At 37.4% G+C, this 23,391-nt stretch overlaps 1 protein-coding gene across 1 annotated transcript in view; it reads right to left on the reverse strand.

Annotated features, from left to right (window-relative positions):
• ADGRL2 (adhesion G protein-coupled receptor L2) overlaps positions 1-23,391 on the reverse strand; it is a 584,864-nt gene that overhangs the window by 533,969 nt on the left and 27,504 nt on the right. The window contains exon 2 of the mRNA XM_056123806.1: positions 17,870-17,938. The gene's annotated coding sequence lies outside the window, so the exon portion shown is untranslated. The remainder of the gene's footprint in view (positions 1-17,869; positions 17,939-23,391) is intronic.

The raw sequence follows: 23,391 nt of genomic DNA on the forward strand, positions 1-23,391 counted from the left end.
CTAATTGAGCAAACTTTTCCTTCCTTCCTTCCTTCCTTCCTTCCTTCCTTCCTTCCTTCCTTCCTTCCTTCCCTTCTTCTCTTTATTCTTCCTATCTCCCTCTTTCTTTTCCTTTTCTTGTGGGGCTGTCAGTTATAAATTTCTGACTTGAGCATTTCTGGTTTAAGGTCCAATTTTAGTTTTATTTCATTTTTTCATTCCTGGGCAGATTCCTCCCCCATGCCTGTTTTATAAGCAATATTCATATGGGAGATTTTGCATGTTTAATTGCTGCTTTAGAGTGATCAGTAAGTAGTTCTCAATCCATTTATAGAATTTTTTTCTTCTTGTATCCCTGAAAGGTATAACAATATTAAAGTACAAAGATATGCCCAAGAAAATAGATGTTTGGTACAGATAAAGCAAGATATTTTACCAAAGTACTTGAATTTGGTTTAAAAAAAGTAATAAATATGAAAAAGTCAGAAATAGTGCAGGTGGCAGACACATCACTGATATTTCGTGACACTGAGCTGACAATTGCTCAGAACATCTAACTCTGAACATTTAACTTGAGATACTCTTCTATATCTTTGCCAAAAGATTACTACAAAAATCTTTTTTGGAAAAAATAGTAAAATGAAACCCTCTGAAAGCCTAACACCAATTAATTGCTATATTAAAAAAAAAGGCTTTAATACTCAGCGGAGGATGTGTTTGCTCTGCTTTACAAACATATTTAGTTCTATTTTCTGGACTCCTGCTTTTTTTTCTTCAAAATTTAGATATATTGCCAAAGGACAAAGGAAACAATGGAAGGTTGTATGGGAAAGAGGAGTCAGAGGAGACATCTGGATTGCGTTGGATCTGGCAGCCCGCTTGCTCCCTATCCTGTTAGGTAGATGCTGCCCTAGGCGAGCAGGAGGGGTCTGCTTGTGCTGATATTTGATGTCCAGGTGCAAGTACTCACTCATCTAAATCCTGACCATATGCTCTTGTACATCTGCATAAGTATTGCCGTTTCTTTTTGAATCTGATATAAAGCATCTCACTGACAGAGAGAGGCATGCCAGACAGACAGTTCTGAAGTTGTGAAAGCTCCCGAAATTCTGCAGGGAAGACTAAAGTCACAAAACTCAGGCCACAGAAATGTTTCTTACAGTTTCTGTCTAGTCATGACTTTTACTTTGTTCAATGTGACATTTTCAGACATTCTGATAGAAACCAGGAGATCAAATGTTTCTAGTCTTCTTTCTGACCATTTTGTTGGTTCTTTATAATGTAAGAAAAGTGGGGGTCACTCTTAAAACTCCTACAGACATATTTGATCTTTGGGGAAAATGTGCTAAATAAACAAATTATGCTGCCTACCTTTAAGACATATATGATAAATGAGCTCTAGAGATACGCTAAACAAACCTGTGTGAATATCTCACAATACTGTAGTGTCTGCTTAAAAATAAGTTACTGTGGGTTGGAGAGACAGTGCAGGGGTTAAGGCACTTCCCTTTCATGGGGCTGACACCAGTTCAGTCCCCAGTAGCCTGTGGTCCCTGAACACTGTCAGGAGTGAGTCCTGGGCACAGAGCCAGGAGTAAGCCAGAGCATTGCTGGATACTGCCCTAACACTCCCTTCCCCTAACATTTAAGAAGTTAGCATTCATATTCAAAACAACAACTTCTACTAGCCTTTTCATGAAAATGGCACCAGTAGCCAAGAAGGAAGCCCCTGTCTCACCTAACGCCAAAGTTTTGAAGACAAAATGAACAAACAATGCTGGATGGTGTCCACAATCACAAATAAAAGTCACACTTCACCTTCTGATGGGTCAAACTGCACTGATAAGGAATGTCAGATATCCTCACAAGAGCACCCCCAAGAGAAAAAGCTTGATCATTATGCCTTCATCAAGGTCTCTCTGACCACTGAGTCAATCAAGGTAGAAGATAACAACACACTTGTGTTCATTGTGGATGTCAGAGTTAACATCTGAACATCATATTAAATAGGCTGTGATATAAATGGTCAAGCCAATGCCCTGATCACACCTGAAAAAGGAAAGAAGGCATATATTCGTCTGACTCCTTGCTATAATGCCTTGGATGCTGCCAGCAAAATTGGCATCATCTAAACAAACCAACTGGCTAATTCTAAATGCATTTGTCACCATATTTTCAAAAATGAAAGCTAAAAACAAAACATCTAATAACCACTATCAAACTGCTAATTTTCAGCACATTGTTGTTTGCTCTATAGACGCCTACAAAAGTCTATATAGAATTGCTGATTTATTCATTTGGGCCATATCTGATTCTCAATTTTCCCATTTATATATGAAAACATTATAGTAATCACCGTATTGGATCTTTGTAACTATTCACTATAATACAGGTAAAAACATCATAGTTGCTTACAACATGTAGTTATTGGTCATATCTGACTGGAAGTTAGGATGAGAAGTTTTGCCCATTGGGATTTCAATGTATAATTTGTAGGTCCATAAATCCAAGAGTAGCAAACTAAAAGGCATTTGTAATTTGCTCTCAGGAATGAGATCAGTAATGTTTGCAGAGGTGACTCCTGCTGTGGAGTGATGTGGGGCCTCTATTTGGAGAGTGATCTGAGCTCTGAGCATGAGAACACACTGGGAAGAAGCTTTGAAAATGGTCACCAATATTTCATATTACATCCCAGGACATTTTATATGCAACTATAATATCTGAAAAAAATGTATTTGCTGGAATATGCTCCCTTATGTCTATATGGGTTCCCCCCACAAGCATTTACAATTACTAAAGAAGACTTTAGCAAATACAAAAATATTTTTAAAATATTTTTACTGTTAAAGTTTTACAATTTTTCAGTATGTGTCATTGACCAATATGTTAAACTGCTAACATTGAATTAACAAGTAAAAACTTAATTCCTTATAATTATATATAATAGATCTTTAAAAATAAGAAAAAATGCTTTGAAAAAGAAAACATCTAGAAACAACAAGCTGGATAGTATCAAATGTCTCACTTTTTTTTCTACTGTTTTTTAAGAATAGAGAGATATTTTTGTTTTGGTAGCATTTAAAAAAAGTTAAAGAAGAAAAATTAAGTTTTCATGCTCCCCATTAACCTAATATGGAGTGAAGTATTTTGTTCTATATTTAGTACCATGGTGACTTTAATAGTCTCAGTTATACTGCAGAAAAAAAGGTAAAGGCCAAGGAAAAAAGATCTTTCTCAGCACTTACAAAATTTTTCCTACTACATTTTTTCACACATGAACTTGAAATAATTTTTGTGCCATTTCATTTAATAAGTTTTGCTGGTCATGGATGGAAAATAAATTTAGCACCATGGTGGGCACCTTTCAGTTGTTATTTAAAATATCCAAAGATGGAAAATTTGAAGAAAATTTATAGTATGGATAAGACAAGTTAAAAAAGGAAGGGAGGCAGGGAAAAGAGATAAGGACATAATTAGGGAAAAGAAGAAGGAGAAAAGATCCAACAGTAACTAAAAAAGTAAAGGGGAGGAAGAAGGCAAAGTGGGAAGCAAAGGAAGGCGGCAGGGAAGTGGGATGAGTTAAATAAGACACTGTAATGAAATCAGAACTCTTCTGGAGGGCCTGGAGAGATAGTATCGTGGGCAAAGCGCTTGCCTTGCACACAGCCAACAGGGTTCAACCCCAAACACAGTAGGCATGATCTGTGAGCACAGAATCCATGAGCACTGCTGCACATATGATCTTAGGAAAAAAATAAATAAAAGAAACTATTTTGTGGTAGGGTACATAAAAGGCAGGATCAAATAAAAGTATGTAAAATGGAACATCTTGGTAATGTTTTGCCTTCCTATGTTAAATGTTGTAGCTTGTTGAGGAAAGTAGGATGTGATAAAAATACAAACTGAAATTTCATCAACAAATGGGTATTTATGGACCAGCCCTATGGCTAAATTCTGTGAAGCACTATGCAACGGAAGAATGACTTGAATACAAAAATAATTTTTATGATACAAACATCTGCCATTTCTTTAAATATATCCTAAGCAAATTATTTGAAATCCACACTTAAATTGTTCATCTAATAGTTTGTTCAAAGTCTCTGCAATAAATTCTAATGTGTTGTATTTAAATTAATTAGATGTTTACATAACACAAAACATCAAAAACACCTGTGACTTTACATATCTCACTCAGTATCCATCTTTTCCTCTTTTCAGTCTTTCTAAAGTCTTCATTCAAAGACCAAATACTTTAAAAATTCTCGTTTGCTTCAGTGTTTGAAGCCACATTTGTAATGATGAACTATGTTTACATTTATGCTAACACTTTGATAAAAAACTGATTAATAAGGGGTGAAAGAGAGAGACAGAGAGAGAGAGAGAGAGAAAGAGAGAGAGTATAGACAGTAGGATATTTGCCTTGTATGAAAGCCACCAGGATTTAAATACTGACTTGGAGCATAGGGTCTCCAAGTCCTGCCGGAGCCAGGAGTAAATGCTGAAGATAGCTGGATATGGCACCCAAAGCCATATTCACTATTTTGAATATGTCCATTTTTGATTGCCCTCTTTTCCCTCTAAAATGACTTCTTCAACTCCTCCAGGGAGGAGGTAAAAGCCACCTGGGTCTTTATGGTTTTCTAACGGATTATACGCTTTTGGAACACATGAAAATACACGCAGTACTCTTCACTGTCTGTTATCACCACACTTCTTTTCTTTGGGAAAGAAATTTTATGTGTGTCTGAAAGCAAACTAGTTTTATTTAAAGAAATTTATTTAGAGAAATGTGAGGGGAGAGAGATTGATAGACATTCAAGAGAGAAAATGAGCTTCTTTCTAAAAAGATGTCAGAATTTCTTAGATGTCACCATTCTTCAGGGAGGCAGCAGTTGGTATGCCAGCTACCATAGCGCTCAGTGGCAGATGTGCAGTGGGGTCCAAGCCTGGCCAAGTCTATAGTCCACATTTTTTGCATCCTGTTTTCTAGTTAGTCATCTAATAGTTTTTAATCATCTTTCCTCCTTCTACCCCTCAACTTCTGAATGGAAGTTTCTCTGGGGCAGATACCAGGTTAGGTTCATCTGTGCTTTGTTATAGTGAACAGAACACACATGATGAAATTTCTGGAAGTAAAAAAACGTCACTAGTCCTAAGTCTGACCCACCTTGTGGATATAGAAAGTAAGAACTGATAAGACCTTCTCCAGCAACAGACCCTGAGGGGACTGTACTCTTCTCTACAGAAAGAGCTCAAAGGAAATTACTGGAAAATCCTCAATTCCTTCCTTCAATATGATTAACCCTCAGCTAGCCCAGACTAGAGAAGGCTGGACCCATCCTCTGAGAGAAGACCCAGCAGGACCAATGGTCAAGAAAAGGAGTTTCTGAGGCCACACCCAATTCTACCCACTTAGTGACAGCCCTAGCAATGGACTCTTATTATCTAGGTAGAAGCCCCACGTGGGGGCAGGTTGTAAAAACCCTATAAAAGCCACCTTGAGCAAAGGAGGGGTGCGCATATGCTGCCAAGTCCATGTGTTGCTTACATTCACATGTCTGAGCACATGTGTTGCCTACAATCTCCCCGCTTGAGATTTGTACTTTCATTCTTTCCTGTCTTATGCTGGGATGTGTGTGGGGGCTCTTTTCACCATTGGAGTAGCCCGGGTTCTCTCTTGAGCACATTACTCTCCGCTTTTTCCCATTTTCTTTTCCTCCTTCTCTTCAAAAACCTCCAAATAAAAATTGTTTTACTTCACTGTTTGTCTACTCCTGAAATTCTTTTCTGCTAGGTGAGACAAGAATCCAGTAACCCTGGGTCCCAGGTGACAGAGACAGATCGGGAGAAAGTGACCATCTTTCTCCTTCCTGCTTCACATAAGCCACCCCTGGGGCCCACCGACATCAATTATTTTCTTATTTTTTGATTTTTTTTTTTTTGCTGGAGAAGAAAATGTCCTAATTCCAACTTTATAATCAAGTTTCTCTTCATCTTTACAGAAAGTGTCTGCTTCTCTTTCTCTTTTTGGTTTAGTTTTCTCATCCCTAAGGCTGATGTAGCTAGAACCGACTGAGATGCTAAAAGGAAGTCAGAGTGTGATTATCCTGGTCCTATATGAGTATGCTGACTTTCCAGTCCTATATCTACCCCTAAATATGTTGTTTCAAGTGTAATTCCAGTGTGGCACATATTTTAGAGTTAGGGAAACTTTGAGAGTTTTAGTTCTGCAACAAATAATCAGATCTGGTTCTGGAATGGAAAAGGAAAGCAAAAAGCATTCCAGGTATGGAGACTCCAGATGAGAGTGCTGCTTTTAATTTCTGAACGTTTGTTATATGGCACTTCAAGCGGGGAGTCCATTTACTGCCTTCTTACATAAGCTCACCAGGTGTTTTTCAGCGAAGCACTAAACTTTCCCTGGTCGGAGGATTCCAAGAGGAAGTCTTCAGGTAGGTTTAATGTAGAAGATTAAGACTGCATTAAGATTAAGTCTGAAATGTTCTGCTACCAATTAGCTCTCTAGTATTTCTGTAAGCCTTGAATTTTTGATGCGATCAATGACACCAGTGGAGCCATCTTCTGTGGAGTGGTTATTAAAGATATAAAAATCAATACAAAGATGATACTTGGAAATCTATATCACAAGATAATGAATCACCATGAGAGTCAACTAAGAAGAATGTCAGCAAACCAAACAGAGGGTTTGTGCATAACAAAGTATTTCATGGGAGTAGAACTCAAACTAAATTTTGCATGAGACAGAAGTCTTTAGGCTACATTTATGATACATTTGGATGACAAGGTTTTAATGAGATGAAGACCAAACAGGCAAAGGGCGTCTAGAGCATCAGAATAAAGTGGGGGGAGGAAGGGGAAGAAAAAGGAAAGAGAAAAAAAAAGAGTGCAGATTGAGATGTTCAGGACTGATCCAATAATAGCATGATTTAACTTTAATGACAAAACAGCATCAAAACTTTCTCTCTCAGTAATCCTCATTCAATTTCTTTTAAATGAAACATTATTTGCCTGCACCTTAAGTCTGTAAGTACTGATTGTTATTGGAGCTGTGTATTGGAGTTTCACAGAATAGTCCAAATTTAATTTGAACTGGGGATTGATTTCGTTTCCTTCAAAGGAAGATTTTTTTTCTCCTTCCAAAATTGAGCTGGTGCATGACTTTGCAAGTTCATTTTGGTTTTCTCCTTGACACAATTGTAAGCGACAGGAGAACATTTTATGTGTGTTGTCCTTAAGGGACAACACCTTGTTGCTAATGATTCTACAAATGACTGGGAGCTATTCTTTGACTTTAGGGATATGGATTCCCTATGATTTTGTATCATTTGCTGTCAGTAAAAGCAAAAATGAGCAAGCCTGACACAGTCACTACTGGCTCAACTATTGTACGTTTAATAGATATAGAATTTTATGCTTGAGATTTCAATTTACAACTGTATAAATAAAGTTTTATGGAGAGGGATTAAGAGCGGGTGTGTTTTTGTGTATATTGGGTGGTGCAAGGTCATAAATGTTTCTGTTTCCTTCTTTTCTTAGGCACATATCGTACACTCTCCTTAGAAGTCTTAAGTGGCAGCCGTTATGGAAGAACATGTTTATAATCTCAGAGCATCAAGTCTCTAACAGCAGAGTCTGGTTTTTCATTAATCAGTAAACTTAACTGATTTACAGAGAAATATATTTTTCCCCCCTTGGAGTGTTTTCATCTACTTCTCACCCTTGTGCCAGCACAACTTCAAGAAAAGAAAACAATGATTAGTTTATGCTATTGCATATTAAGTTCGGTTTTCTCTGAAGTGATTTCATTGCACATTTCAAAGGTTGATTAATCAGATGTGAATTGTCTTGGATTTGGTCTTGGTGGAATTTCCCACAGCCATTTTTTTTTCTTCTAAGGTATCACATAACAATAAGAGATCTAGACACACCTTATATAGTTTTAACAAGTCTTTGCAGTTTTGACTTAATTTGTTTCCCTCCCCTTTACCCCTTGAGGCTCCCAAAGCAAATGAACCATTCAGTAGCATAAAATAAGCGGAATTAGTTTAGACTTCAATAAAACACAGACCTCTTGCTGGCAGTGTCTGCCCTGATGTCGATTGTCTACAGTTTAAAATATTTCAGTATCTTGATTGCCCTGACACTTCATGATTATCCTTTTGAACCCCATACCCTATGGAACCTCAACAATCACAGCTGTTCTTTTTTCACGTTCATACTCAATGGTACCAACACTTTGGCTCCTTTATCTTTGTAAAATCTACACTACAGCTTCAAGAAAAAAAAACAGTTTTTCAGTGGTTTTAGTCTCAGGTTTGTTTGGATGGAGTCTGATATCTCTTTTATGTTGGAGGGGAGAAAATAACAAAGGTATAAAAATTCTATTCTTATTTGTTAGAAGCATCTGGGAAGCATTTATGGAAACATTTTTTTGTAGAATGAAAGATTTTTGCATCTCATCCAAACTATGAAATCCTTCAGCCCTCTTAAGTCAGCAATTCTGGTTATTTTGGGGATGGACTTTGATAGCTTGAAGGATATTATTTATTAATTTGCAAATAACTAATGATGATATATCAGATATTGGGTGCCAGAGATTTACTCTGTAACAATGAAATTTCAAGAAAGATATTCAGTAAGACTGTAAAACTATTTCCTGTGAGACCTGTGAGGTCACATATTGAGTGATTTTATTTCTTTAAACTTTGGCTGGCAAACAAACACAAACTGGATAAATAGCTCCATTTGAATAAATTAATCATAAAATATTATAGTTTTCTCAGTTTGTTTTGGGCTTCCCCAGGGCTACTAAGTCCACAAAGGCTACACCTGGTGGTGGTAGGTAGGCCACCGTGCACTGAAGAGTGACCCCATCGCCCTGAGCATGCCGCACATGTACCCCAGCTCTTTTAAAGATTGCCCTGGCCCCTCAAACATTATTTCAGTGGGTGGAAGAACTAAGATGCATGGCAATTGTCTAAGAGTAAAGTTCTTTCTGGTGGCAATATGATAAAAACCTGAAAACAATAAACAGATAAGTCACATGGAGAAAGTTAAATTTTCAGATAATGTGTTTACCAGATAAAAACTAATATGGTCTTGACAAAGGGAGCTGGGAGGCACATGGGAGGCTAGATATTAGAAGATGTAAGTTAAAAAATGGCATTATCATTATAGTTAACATGGCTCACAGGCAGAAAAGAAAACTTATGCTATTACATGATGATAGTTTTAAAATCTGTAACTTAATTCAGAAATTAGAACACAGATGTGATTTTGTACTGCTATGCCCTATAAAACCTAATACATGTTTTCTAACTTCAACAAAATAAAAAAGTGGTTTTAATTAGCAGGAAATTAACTCTTGATAAAAGCAAAGAGAAAAATTACCCAGGAGTTGCACACGTGATGATATAGATGTTATATTTTTCTAAACAAGCCAAGAAATAGAAATACTTTTAGCTTTCCATGATTCAGTGATTCACCAGGCATCTTAATAGTCAGTCCGGCAACTGGTTATTTGGTTTTCCTGAATCCAAGGAACTGAATAAATCTTAATCTTACAGAGTCTAATTTTAGGAGAATCAGAGTAGGATAAAAAAATATATTAAGGCAGGGAGTGTTTAAGTTAAAAAACAGCCCAATGTGCAGAAAAAAAGTAGAAAATAGACATGCTTTTTCTGAGTGCTGATATAAACTATGATTTTTCTTCTTTTTCTTTTATTAAAATATGTACAAATTTATTACAATAGTATTTTTATTATCATGAAAATAGACCTATGAAAATGTACCTTCTTGGAGTCAGAGCTATAGTGCCATGTATAGGGTGTTTGCCTTGCACACTGCCAACCCAGATTTAATCTTTAGCACCCGATAGGGGTCACAAGCCTGTCAGGAGTGATCCCTGAGTATAAAGTCAGGAATAAGCCTTGAGCATTGCCTGCTATAGTCCAAACTAGGCTCCCCCACCCCCCGCTCCCCCTCCCACCCTGCTAAAGAAAGCAATCTTACTATTAAATACTGTTATACACAAGAGGAATGCTGTTTGTTTTTGATCCATATTGGTGGTGCTTGAGGGCTACTTCCAACTCAGTGTTGGAGGGGAGAGCCCACTACATACTGGGGATCATATAGTGACCAGGAATTAAACATCTTTCCCATGAAAAATATGCATTTAGTCTGCTGAGCTATCTCTCCAGCCCAACGTGAACACATTTGACATTGGTTGAAAGATGATTTCCATGGAAGGATTCCACTGTTTCATATCTCATTAATTGGGAAATTTGGTGGCAAAAGCAAAACTGCAGTTCCTGGAAGCTGAATACTGTGAAGATTTGATAGTCACTGGGAAGAAAGGTAAGATCAATGAAAAATATTTCAGACGGTGGAGAGCATCTGTTAGAGAGTGTGTATGAACATGAAGCATGTGAAAACAAGGCATATTGAGCCTTGCATGAAAGTGAATAATAAATGAGAAGAGATTAGGAAGTAAACTGACCTTGAATCTGCAAGTAAAGAGCCATGACAGTATCCTATATTTTGAATGTCAAAATTAAGAAACTCCATTAGGAAATAAGTTTATGGAATGAGCAAAATCAACCTTAGAGTGAGATTGATTTCCACTTTGGGAATGGGGGAGCTCTAAGTCATTAGCATTGGGTCCGTTTTATTAACACTATAGCTTTCCCTTTACTTCCAAGAAAAAGCACATATAATGCTTTTACTCTTCATAATTCACTTGCTTAGTCAAATATTCATTGATTTTTTGGAATCTGTAGCCCATCTGCTTGCAAAACATTCATTGACTTCATGGGACTAAATAGTAAGCATTGGTTGATGTTAATGTACATACATGCAATAAAACTGTCAACTCAGTCATCTTCCTGGTATACCTGGTTATATAACAACAGCATCGTTAGACAGTAAGGCAGCACTTTCTGAAAGGTAGTATACATTATGGAAAGAACAGGGTGTGACCTCAGAAAGCTGTGGGTTCAAATCATGATTCTGCTGCTTGAAACTTGTTGAATTTAATTACAGTAAATTAAAAAATCCAACGTATCTATCTTCAAGCGGAGGGCATTATCATTTTCCTAATATAGTTTTTGGAAGGATTAAATGAAAGCATGGAATATATTATTGAAGATAAATTCAAATATAGGGTAACCATAATATCATTGGTCAGGCATCCATTCAGTTTAATTTTCCATACTCAGTTACATAGTGCAACTTAAAGAAGAATATCTAATATTTTAATTGCTCTGCACTATTTTGAATCACTCCTTCTATTATTTTTGTTTGTTTTAGGACAACACCCAACCTACACTTGGTTTTACGTATACCCAGGGATCTCTACTGGCAGAGATCTCTTCATGTGGTACCATCAAACCTCAATTGACCGCATTAGGGCAGAGCCTTACCCGCTATGCTATCTATCTGGCCCCAATGTTAGATTATTAGAATCTCAGTTTTTACTTTGACAATCGGTGGTTAATTTATAGGTCTTGATATGAAATGAACTCATCTTCTACATTCTTAAATATTTTTCTGTCAAGGTCAGTGGTAATAGCTTTTTCTTTCTCAATTATTTCACTCTGGGCTGGTCAGAAACCAAAAGAAAGTAGTTGAGAGGACAACAGGGAGAGTATAGGAAGCTGATTCTTTAGGGAGAGAATGCTTTTGATGAAATTCAGGTACAGGCTTTCTATTTCAAAGTGATGAGGTTAATCGCTGAGCTTTGTAAAAAGACCAACATTTGGATTTGAAAGGTTTGAACTCAGTTATAATAGCTGTTGTTCTCCCTGAAGGGAAGAATTCTTTCTATACATCCTGAAGTTTTCATTGTTGCACTTTATAGAAGAGTCTCAGATTCCACTAGCTAAACTGGAAATTTTTGTGCAATATATACTTGTACTTTCACTGCTCATGGAAGAGTTAATGCTTGTTTGCTGTGGCTTACCTGGCTTGCATGTTACCATGCCTAAACCATTGCTTTGCCTTGCTTTTGGTGGTGAAGTGCTCTCGAGGGGCCAGTGAGATAGCACAGTGGGTAGCTCACTTAACTTGCTTGGAGCTGATTGGGGTTTGATCCCTGACACCCCATTCTGTCCCCTGAATGTACCAAAAGTGATCCCTGTGGGTAGAATCAGGAATAAGCCCTGTACACAGCAAGGTGTGGCTCAAAACTCAAAGAAGAATAAATAAACAAAGCTTATTAGACAGCCTCTGGATAAGTCTAGAGGACCACTGGTTATTCATCTCCTATTAAAACTGTTACATGCAGAGCGATAAGGGAACCCTGGTTATATGTATTGGGATAAACACATTTGAAAAACCTAAAGCAGCGCCAAAATATTAAGGCCTCTGAGAACCAGGACCTGTCTGAGTAGACTTGGCAAAAACCACAGAGATGCAGCATAATTTTAGTCGCAGAGCCTGGCTGGGCCAGCTGGGAGGTGAGACTCCATCTCTGGCCAATGGCCACACTAAGAATATCAAAAGAAGACTAGCAATAACTTCAACCTCTTCCCCTTGGCAACCTCCCTAGTAACAGACTTTGCTGGGACAGTTTGGGAAAACTGTATAAAAACTAACTTGGCAGAAGCAAAGGCACACATTTGTCCATATCTCTGTCTGAGGTTTGTACTTTTTTATGGCATGCATTCTCCATCTTGGGAATCTGCTCCAGATCTGCTTGGAATGTGTACTTTAATTTTTCCACTCTGGAAAAGCCCATGTTCTCTTTGATCATGTGTGTGTCTTTCTCCTTTCCTCCCTTCACTTCCCAAATAACCATATTTTACTTCACTATCTCTGAGATTTTTTTTTCCCCTGTGAGGGAAAGCGATAGTCCTGGAAAATCTGGCTAGGATTTAGCACTGACTGGTCTTTTCTGCAGTTCCTCACTCCAATCTGAGTTCCTTGGTTCATGTAGCAGGGATCACTTCCCACACAATGGAGAACAAATGTGACTCACACAAGACCATTTCATCGGGCTAGTGAGAGTAAAGTACAAAGCCTGTGGATGCTTAGAACAGGTTCTCATCCCTACAAATCCCCCTACCCCCATCCCCACCATGACCAAGGTCGGGAGTAAGGGGAACTGACTCCCTTCTCTAGGCTGACACCACTCTCTTCCCCCCTTCACAAGCCATCCAAGGAACCCCACATTTTCCAGTGAGAGTTCCCTCTCTCACCTGCAAAAAAGTCTCATCTTGAATCTATTTTTTCCATCAAAAGCCTATAAAACTCAATTTAAAATGCTAAGATAGGCTGCACTTTCAACTTTTTGTATTTCTTTGTTTTGAAAGAGTTTTGCACATTAAAATGAATAAAATGGCTTAAAATGTTTTTCAAATATCTGGTCAACGAGACTAAAAAGCAAATGCAGTTTATACTTTTTGTACTCTAAATTTTTCCAGTGACTACGAGATTTTCTCAATTTAATAATTATGGTGGTGGAGTGGTCTCTTCAAGCAGTTCTGGGGACCAAATTTGCAGCCCTGTAAGCCCTTTCCCTGGGTCTGAAGTAAGTTCATTTTAAACTGACTATTTCATTCTTTAAATGACGAAATCAGTGAGACAAGAGGAATAGGCAGAAAGAGTTATGGAAATAAAGAATGATAGCAGAATGTGGATTTAGTACATACTAGAATCTGCTAAACATTTTTGTTGCTAAGAAGTTTTTTTCTAAATAAAACCCTTCATTTTTGAAGTTTTATTTATTCCTTTAGATTGTATATAAAAACTTTTAGTTAGATTGATGCTAGTTCATCAAGATAACTCAGAAAGTTCAGATATATATTTGAAATGGGAACCCAAAAAATGCTAACCCAGCCTTGTATTTTTAACAAGAAGTCTTTCCTGAAATGCTCACTATATGAAATGGACATAATCAATTCATGTTTCTTATATTAACATAGCAATCAAAGTTTATTTATGGCATGAATATCCCAGAAAAATTATGGTGGAATATTTGAATATGAAATAATTTATAATTTCTGTAGTACTACACCAAAGCATTATATTAATATCTAACATTATCTTTTCAACTATAACTATCACTTGCTTTCCTTTAATATTAGTAAGTAAGTAAAGTATAGGCCCTCCCGTTGATCATCGATTTGCTCGAGCGGGCCCAGTAACGTCTCCATTGGAGACTTTGTTGTTACTGTGTCTGGCATATCCAATATGTCACGGGGAGCTTGCCAGGCTCTGCCTTGCGGGCAAGATACTCCCAGTAGCTTGCCGGGCTCTCTGAGAGGGGCGGAGGAATCGAACTTGGGTCGGCCATGTTGGCTGCGTGCAAGGCAAACTGATATTATTCAAGATCATATTAAAGGCAATGATATTGGTGTAATTATTATTTAAGATTATGGGCCCCCAAGAACAGATGACTGGTTAAAGAAACTTTGGTACATCTACATAATGTAGTACCATGTGGCTGTTAGAAAAGATGAAGTCATGAAATTTACATACAAGTGGTACTACATGGAAAGTATCATGCTAAGCGAAATGAGTCAGAAAGAGAGGGACAGACATAGAAAGATTGCATTCATCTGGGGAACATAAAGTAACAAAATATGAGACTAACACCCAAGAATAGCAGAGATAAGTACCAGGAGGTTTACTCCATGGCTTGGAGGCCAGCTGCACATGCTAGGGGAAAAGGCAGCTCAGATAGAGAAGAAAGCAACCAAATTAAGCGTGTTGGGAGGATCCGCCCAGGATGGGAGATGTGTGCTGAGACTTTAGACCAAACATGATTGCCACTCAATCTTTTGCAAACCACAGCACCCAAAAGGAGAGAGAGAATAAAGGGGAATGCCCTGCTACAGAGGCAGGGTGGAATGGGGGGGATGGAGGGTTGGAGGGATACTGGGATCAGTGGTGGGGAAAATGGGCACTGGTGGAGGGGTGGGCACTCGATCATTGTAAAACTGAAACCAAAGCACAAAAAATTGTAAGTCTACAACTGTACCTCATGGTAATAAAAATTTAAAAGAAAAAAAAACGATTATGGACCCAGAGAACTAGTACATTTGCCTTGCATGCAGCCAACCAAATTTAATCCTGGGCATGCTGTTGAACAGAATAAGTCCTAAGCACAGCCAGAAGAGTCCCAAAATCCAAAAAAAAATACTGGTCTATGGGCTGGAGAGATAGCACAGAGGGTAGCGCGTATGCCTTGCACGCGGCCAAACCGGGTTTGATTCCCAGCATCCCATATGGTCCCCTGAGCACCACCAGGAGTAACTCCTGAGTGCAGAGCCAGGAGTAACCCCTGTGCATTGCCAGGTGTGACCCAAAAAGCAAAAAAAAAAAATACTGGTCTACTATACTTAGTGTAGTATATTTTGAAAATATTAAAATGTAAGAAATATTGTGAATATTTGAATCACGAAAGAGGTGGCATTTGTTACTTTTACACACATTTCTTTTCTAATAAATAATATATCATTAATAGCTTTAATAACGTGTGGCACAAAATGAGGGCAGCTATTGCTAGTTCTATTCTCGGGAGTGATCTCTGGTGGTACTCAGAGGACCATATGTGGTGCTAGTGACACAGGCCAGGTATGTCCACACTGTAAGGCAAGCCTTAACTCCTGTACTATCTCCTGGTCCCTTAATTATTCTTAAGAAAATGTAATATTATCCTTACTATGAGCACTTTTGCCCCTTTAAATAATTTTAACAATTAATATCATTGCTGATTTGTAGTAGAGCTAATTAGAAAAACAACTTAACCAGCTTAGCTCTTATCTTTTATTCAAATTATGGTCTTTCTTTTATTTGCAGATCTGGGATAAAGCAATCCTGGATGCCACACAAATTTCCTGTGCGACATAGATGTTTAGCATGCATTTACCTCCGTGTTACATCTCTGGCTTCAAAAGAATACTTTTTTTTTCTTTTTGGGTCACACCCAGTGATGCACAGGGGATACTCCTGGCTCTGCACTCAGGAGTTACTCCTGGCAGTACTCAGGGAACCATATGGGATGCTGGGAATCGAACTCGGGTCAGCCACGTGCAAGGCAAACGCCCTACCTGCTGTGCTATCTCTCCAGCTCCCAAGAATACTTTTCAAATGGCTCTCTGGATAACGTTTAAACTATTTAACACAATTATTTTTTACATTCAGTTATTAAAATAAAAAGTCTTAATAAATGATAGCTTTCATAGCAAATACTTAAGTCCCTACTTATATTAAGTTCTACTTATATTAAAAGATAAACTTTACATATTCCTCTCTTTAAAATTTTCTTTGGAAATAGAATAGTGACAGATTACATTTTGGAAAGGAGAAAACTAGATTGGAGAACAATTTTGGATTGAACTCAGGTATCCTGGGATCCTATAAACCATATAGCAGTGTATTTTTTTCCCCTCTGATCTGTCACCTGCAATCCTGAAAGTAAATAGGGGGATTATAGATTTGAAAATACACATTTGCTCCTGAAGGATGGAGAAATACGGCAACTTGTTCTGACCAAACAGCACCATGGTTATGCAGCTTAGGCGAGAAGAATGGATGTGAATGGCAATATGGACTATTGGCAAACCTACTGATTTGAAGATGGAGTCATTAGCCATATATAGGCTCATTAAGCTCTAATGGTGATCATAATCATCCGTTTGTGATTTGGAAGAACTGAGCCTCCATCCCCCTGAAAGGCTTTTTGTTTTGTAGGCTCCTTTTTATTCTGCTTCCTGAAACTCTATGCCAATTGATGTTTGCATGTTTCTGAAATGGTGACGAGCCCTCTAATTGATTCTCCCACTACACTGTGCGCTGAGCTGGCAGGCGCCTGCTCTGGGTCACTTTACACGTCACACCACCTAGGGCTAGCCAGGGACCCATTCAAAGGGCAATGGGAGGCCAATTATTTTCCTTCCTGGCATTTACATGAAAGGTATAATATATTGCCTTTAGGAGAGAGGCTGCTGAAAGGGAATTGGGAGTTTAGTTCCCCTAATAATTCTCACAACCACCATGTTTTTCGACTAAAGGAAACTGAAAATCTGAAACAAAGTGAGGAGATGAAATGAAAGCCCTTTAGTTAATCAGTTATTTGTTAGGTGCCAGGGAATATTTTTAAGTGTGCTGTATCTATTCATTTTCTCATAGTATGCCAGAGCACATGGAAGTGAGTACAATCGTTTCTCTTACTTTGTGGATGAGAAAATTGATGCTCGAAGTTCATAGCTAGTAAGTGGCAGAACCACAATTTGAAATTAGGTGGCCGTGATGCATAGCTTTTAATCATTTTGCTGTAAGTGATATCAAAGATCCCATACCAGTCTATCTTTTTAAAATTGATAACTTCTGGGAATATAGAATTATTGAATAAGCAGGAATGCAAATTATGACTATGATTCAGAGAAATAAAAATATAGAGCTTTTCTTTCTAAATCAGTTTTCCTGATGTTTCCTTATCTGTTACCTCTGATGGCAGAAGTCACCTCAATGGGATGTTTTGACCCCTCTTCCTACTTTTACACCAAAATCATCTAGGGCATCATTTATAAAAATGACACATCTAATAGCTTTCCACTCGAGCATGTGATTTATGATATCCTGGCCTACTCCAGGATCAAGTGTTCTAAGAGCACAGTAACACATTTGCAAGAAATCAGGTATGTGGTCAAACTTAAACAACACATAGCAGGCCACCTGTACTGCTGACAGGGATACCACTGATACAGTTTATTCTTCCCTCAGCACAGACTGTGTCATGAGTCTACGATATGGCTAAATATTTGGAAGTCACCATTAGATAAAGTACAAACCATTTATCTAACGTGATAATTTCTAATTAAAGCCGTTGAATCTACTGTATCTTATTTCAAAATAAATCATTTACCTTGTGAATCTATGTAGGCTCCATACTCTTCAGAGCCAGCTGTGAGGTTTAGAGTAAGGGATCTTCACCCTACAAAAAAGGACACATAAAACCCACAGTTTAAATTCAGCACAAAAATATTATCAATAGGACTGAAGATACAGTCACATGTACATTAAATATGTTTTGAATTAGATTCTAAATATAAAGACATTGATCCATATGGAGGAGGTTCAGATGGTAGAATTTAGATGAGAGAGACTATCAGGGTTTGGGTTATTATTTATTTATTTTTTTTGCCCTTGTGCTTTAAGTACCAGTTCAAACAAAAATGTTGAGGGTTCTAAAATGATTCCTGGAACTGAACAGTGTAACTGAACCCAAGAGGGAGGAGCAGGCTGCCACCCACCTAGGGAAATGGGTTAATAAAAAGATCAATTGCACTCTTATCTTGTTAGTCATTAGACAGCCCATTGATGCCACCTGCTTACTCTAAATGTAAAAGTACAGGCCAGCCATTGGAAAGCTGCCACCATCGCATCAGAACCCCCTTTCTTTCTGTTTTAGTGATAGGAGGGAAAAGGCCAAACTCTGACCCTTAGAAGCTGAGCATCTGTTCCTCCGGTAAACACAGATGTGAGGGCAAATCGGAAAGCAAGTCTTTACTGTGGCTGGTGGGAGGTGGTTGGTTGTATGGTTTTCTCTTGATGAATATAGTAGAATATGAGGAGTTTATAAAATGACTATCAGCGTGATTTTAAGAGACATTTAAAATGTTAAAAATGAAATTGCCCCCATGTATTTTCTCTCTCTTAGGCTACTCTATCCCTGAAATCTGAAGTGACCATACAGTAAAAACAAAACAAAATAAAACACAAATATGATAAACATTTTGTTTGTTCTGAAATGATCTTTGAAAGCCACGGACTCTTCAGTTGTCAATTACTTTGCCCCAAAAAGCACAAAAGGAAAGATCTATAAGTCTTACTTAATTTTGCTTTCAGTTGACAATGATTAAAGTTTCAAAAGAAATACTACAAATGTAGATATAAATGTATACATCTACTTAAATTTAATTATTTACATATGTAAATATATTTAAAGCAACTGCCTGCCTACCAATGGTATGTTGGGAAAAAACTCTGTGTGTATGTATGTGTGTGTGTGTGTGTGTGTGTGTGTGTGTGTGTGATGTTTGTCCTCCTTTGTTGGCTTTTTCTCCACACTTAGCATCTACGAACTTCAGCTCAATTTTTTTTTTCTCAGACAAATATTACACTGACCCCAGGCATTGGATGCTTGATCGGAAAACTTTTGGACCAGCATACACACGGAGGTATTCATTTCTCTTCTAAGAAAATGAGTAAATTTACTATTTCTTTTTTGATTGGATGACAGGCATTTGTATTATTTATTATTACTATCCAGTCAGTGTTTATTTGACTACCAGTAAGGGCCTTCTCTATTATTCCCATTCCCGTCAAAAGTATTTTGCCAGCAATTAAGTGCTAATTTCAGGGAAAAATGGTGAGAGGTAGCAGTTAAGTACAATTTCTTAAAGTTTTGAGAGCAAATTGTCTTTTGCTCATTTCACTCTAAAAGTGAAAACAAGGTACCTAGGGCCAGAGAGATAGTACAGTGGTAAGGCACAGAGCCAACCTAGGTTAGATCCCTGCTAATATAAATGGTTCCTGGAGCCCCATGCAGAGTAATCACACAGCATTGTGGGTTGTGACCCCAAAATAAAAATTACTAAATCAAACTAAAATTGTTTTAAGAGTATGTAGGTCCTAAGTATTTAAAATTCATTCCTATTTTAATAATATGTAGATGGATTGATTATTCATCATGTTAGTCTCATATCTGCGAAGGAAAATCAAGCACAACATTGTCTCTAGCTTGAAGGAGACGAAGTTCATCAAGAGAACTGACCAAGAAATAGATGATGTTAACAATGATTCACTAATCATTACTTAGTGAATTTTAAAATATTACAGTTTCAAGAAGGTTAGTCATTTATAGACACTAGATTATTTATTAGTTTTGCTTATGAATACCATATATTGAAGTATGTTATTTAATACTTTTCATGTGTAAATTACTTATGCAAGAGTTAGTTTTTAGATGAATAATATATATTTTTCTGAATCCTTTGATATGATATGGAAGAGAAGATAGAGTATCTCGCCCGCACGGCAGAGCCTGGCAAGCTCCCCGTGACGTATTCGATATGCCAAACGCAGTAACAACAAAGTCTCCAATGGAGACGTTACTGGGCCCGCTCGAGCCTTAAATGACTACAAAGGCCATAATTAAATTCTTAGGTGAGTGGCAAGAGAGATGTGTGCAGTAAGGTGCTTGCCTTGGACTTAGCTAATGCAGATGGATCTCTGTCATCACATTCGGTCTCCTTTAGCACTGACATAGGTCACTTAGCATAGTCAGGAAAATCTCTGAGCACTTCCCAGTGTGACCCTCCCAAAAATCAAAAAATCAAACGGACAAACAAAAGCCAGATTCCTAAGTAAGGTTGCAAAACTTGGTCTTAAAATCATAGATGAAGAATGGGTATATGTCCTTCTACCATGTGATCTTGCAGCAGAATAACAATCCTTGCATTTAGTACAGTAAGTCTAGCTAATTGAATTAAACTAAATTTTAATCTCTAATACCACATTCTATAATGATGGAAAGCATCCTTGACATTTTTTGAGCAGAGACAGTGAGTAGCCTAGTCTTCCAAACTTTACACTGGTCGTCTAGACTTCACTCTGACTTCAGTCATTTAGAATTAAACTTGGGCATATTTTAACCGTTGGTTGAAGATAAAACTAACATTTCCTTTTATTTTTTTCTAATTTCTTCATTTCTAGTTAGTTTCTAGATCAAAGTATCACAGAAATGATGGATATCTAATTGTGTAATTTTGTGTAAGAGGTATTTTTCATTGTAAAACAAAAATATTCATCTTATACCAGAGAGAAAGAACAAAGGACTGGTGTGCATGGTTGACAATTGCCTGGTTGACAACGCCAGGTTCTATTCCCTGGCACTGCATATATCCCCAAATGCCATATAGAACAATTCCCAGTCAAGATACTGGAAATGGCCGCTGAACAGCTCTGAGTGTGAAACTAAACCAAAAATAAATAAATTTTATTATTGTTTGCCGCACCCTGTGGTGCTCAGGCTTACTTCTGGCAGGCTGAGGGACCATATCTGGTATCAGGGATTAAATTAACGTTGATTGTGCAAGGCAAGAGCCCAACAAATAGCACTACGGGCCCCCAAAATAAATCTTTAAAAAAATCCACACCAAAACATGCCCAAAGCAAACAATGATGTAACGAATATTCATCTTTGTAGGAAAATTTACAGATAAAAAACTATGGCATCGATAATTGACAAAGGAAACGGATAAAGGTAATTGAGTAATTGTTGATATTTGAAGTAATGATTTTAGCTTTTTTGAGCTGATAACTGTATTCTTATTTTATGTTTAATTCAATTGCCTTCCTGATCCTTTTGTTTTGTCAACTGTTGGGATAACTGGAGCGTCCTTGTGCTTAGTTGTCGTGCATCAGAGATCACGCACTTGCAAGGGAATCATTTTGCCACGGTGCCCTACTCCTCAGATCTTGAGTTTTTCTTCATTTATTTCTGCCGTCTTGTATTTTTGTTATTATTTCCAAGACTGAGGGTTACATGCAGGCCTGAATATGCTACTTCCAAATTTTCTGCCATGCTGGATGGCAATTATATTCCTTTAGTTGTGAGTTGCTTGTACAGGTGTTTTCAGGTTGCTATTGTGCTTTGCTAGTGTTCAGCCAGGGGTTGTACTTCCTGGCCCCGGTGCACACACGTCTTTGAAGTGTGGTGCTTTCTGGGGGTCATGCCTCAGTTGTGGGCTCCCATGTAACTGCTATAGTGCAGTGAGAAATTGCTTGCAGCATAAGGTGGGGGGTGGTGTGTCATACACAGCAGAGCTGACAGTTATACAGAAAAGCAACATTTTTATTATCAAGATGCAGATGAATAAAGTATAATTATGTATATATACTGAGACATGAATACAGTATAATTCAGAAGGGAAATAGATGAAGAATTAAGGAAGGACAATTGGATAAAAAAAAAGTGAATGCAATGATGCCCCATTGAGAAAGGGTGAAAAAAAATGACTTCAAATAAAATTAAGAATAATCTTTGTTCCTGACAAGTGTTCTCATGAATAGGCTATCATGGCAAACTTCTACTTTATGTTGTCTTCTGTTTTAGAGGCAAGTGTAATCAATATAAAAAGATTATTCTTTCTGCTTCTCCATTGACATATATATAGAGGTATAGTAAGGGAAAACTTTTGAAATGACAGTGAATATTACTCTCAACATTCTGAGCAAAAAAGAGCTTTCATAAAGGTGAGTATGGGCCTTAATTGGCGACTTTCATACTAGAAATTTAGACAGTGGGCAATCAATCAGGAAGGGCTGATGATGTTTGAGCAGAGGAGTGAATTATCTAGAAATTCAATTTAAATAGATGAAGCGTATGTACTATAGATCAAAGAAGGGACAGAAAACAGATTTATTCAATAATTAACCTAACAGAAACCTTTAGTAATATTTTAAATGTAATTGTACAATCTTAGTAATATACAGTTCATTAACACTATAATACTTAATGATGATAATATCAAACTTAATAGTGAATGATCTCATTTAGCAATATTAAGTGCTTAGTACATAGAGATGAACTAGTTGGTCAAGGTCTCTTCTATCATGGAGTAAAGAGAACCATAACAGCAGACGTCAAACAATTAGAGAACAAGGGCAAGAGTGCAAGAGTGAGTTGTACTATGAGTATCTAATTTTCGAAGAATGTTGTCTTGTTATGTTAAGCTGAGTCTAAAGCAATGAAGATTGGATGGTAGACTATTGTTACAGTCCAGACAAGAAAGAGATTAATGAGAACCTAGACTAGGTGGGAGCAGTGGGAATTAAAAGGAAGAACACGATGGAAGAGGTATTTCAGAGACAATCAATAGGAATTGGCAACTGCTGAGTTGTGCAGTATGGGAGAGGGATGAGACACAGATAAATTAGGAACTTTGAGCCTCATAGAAGAAAGTAGGATGCTATTAACAGAAATACAGATGTCAAAATAATCAACCAGTTTAGTGGGGCAATGATGAGCTCAGGGGTAGAAGTTTGTGTTTAATGTCTCAAAAAATTTCATGGAGATGAAAGTAAGTATCCAGAACTGTAAGAGTATTAATTATAGGAGAAATTATAAATTAGATATAAATTAATTATTATATAGATTTATTGGGTGTCCTATAAATGGGTGAGATGGCTTAAACTACTGGCTTGTTTATAATCATCAAGGATAAGAGAGAATGAGAATCTCCATAAAGATGATACTGGAATATGACATCATAAGAGGAAAAGCACTAACTTCAGACCTTAGAAATTGTATTAAACACTCAAATACTTATTCCTATGTGACTTACTTCACTTTGCAATAACCACAGGGGGAAGATTTTATTA

This window comes from Sorex fumeus, unplaced genomic scaffold, assembly GCF_029834395.1.
Source record: "Sorex fumeus unplaced genomic scaffold, SorFum_2.1 ptg000047l, whole genome shotgun sequence".
Classification (NCBI taxonomy): domain Eukaryota; kingdom Metazoa; phylum Chordata; class Mammalia; order Eulipotyphla; family Soricidae; genus Sorex; species Sorex fumeus.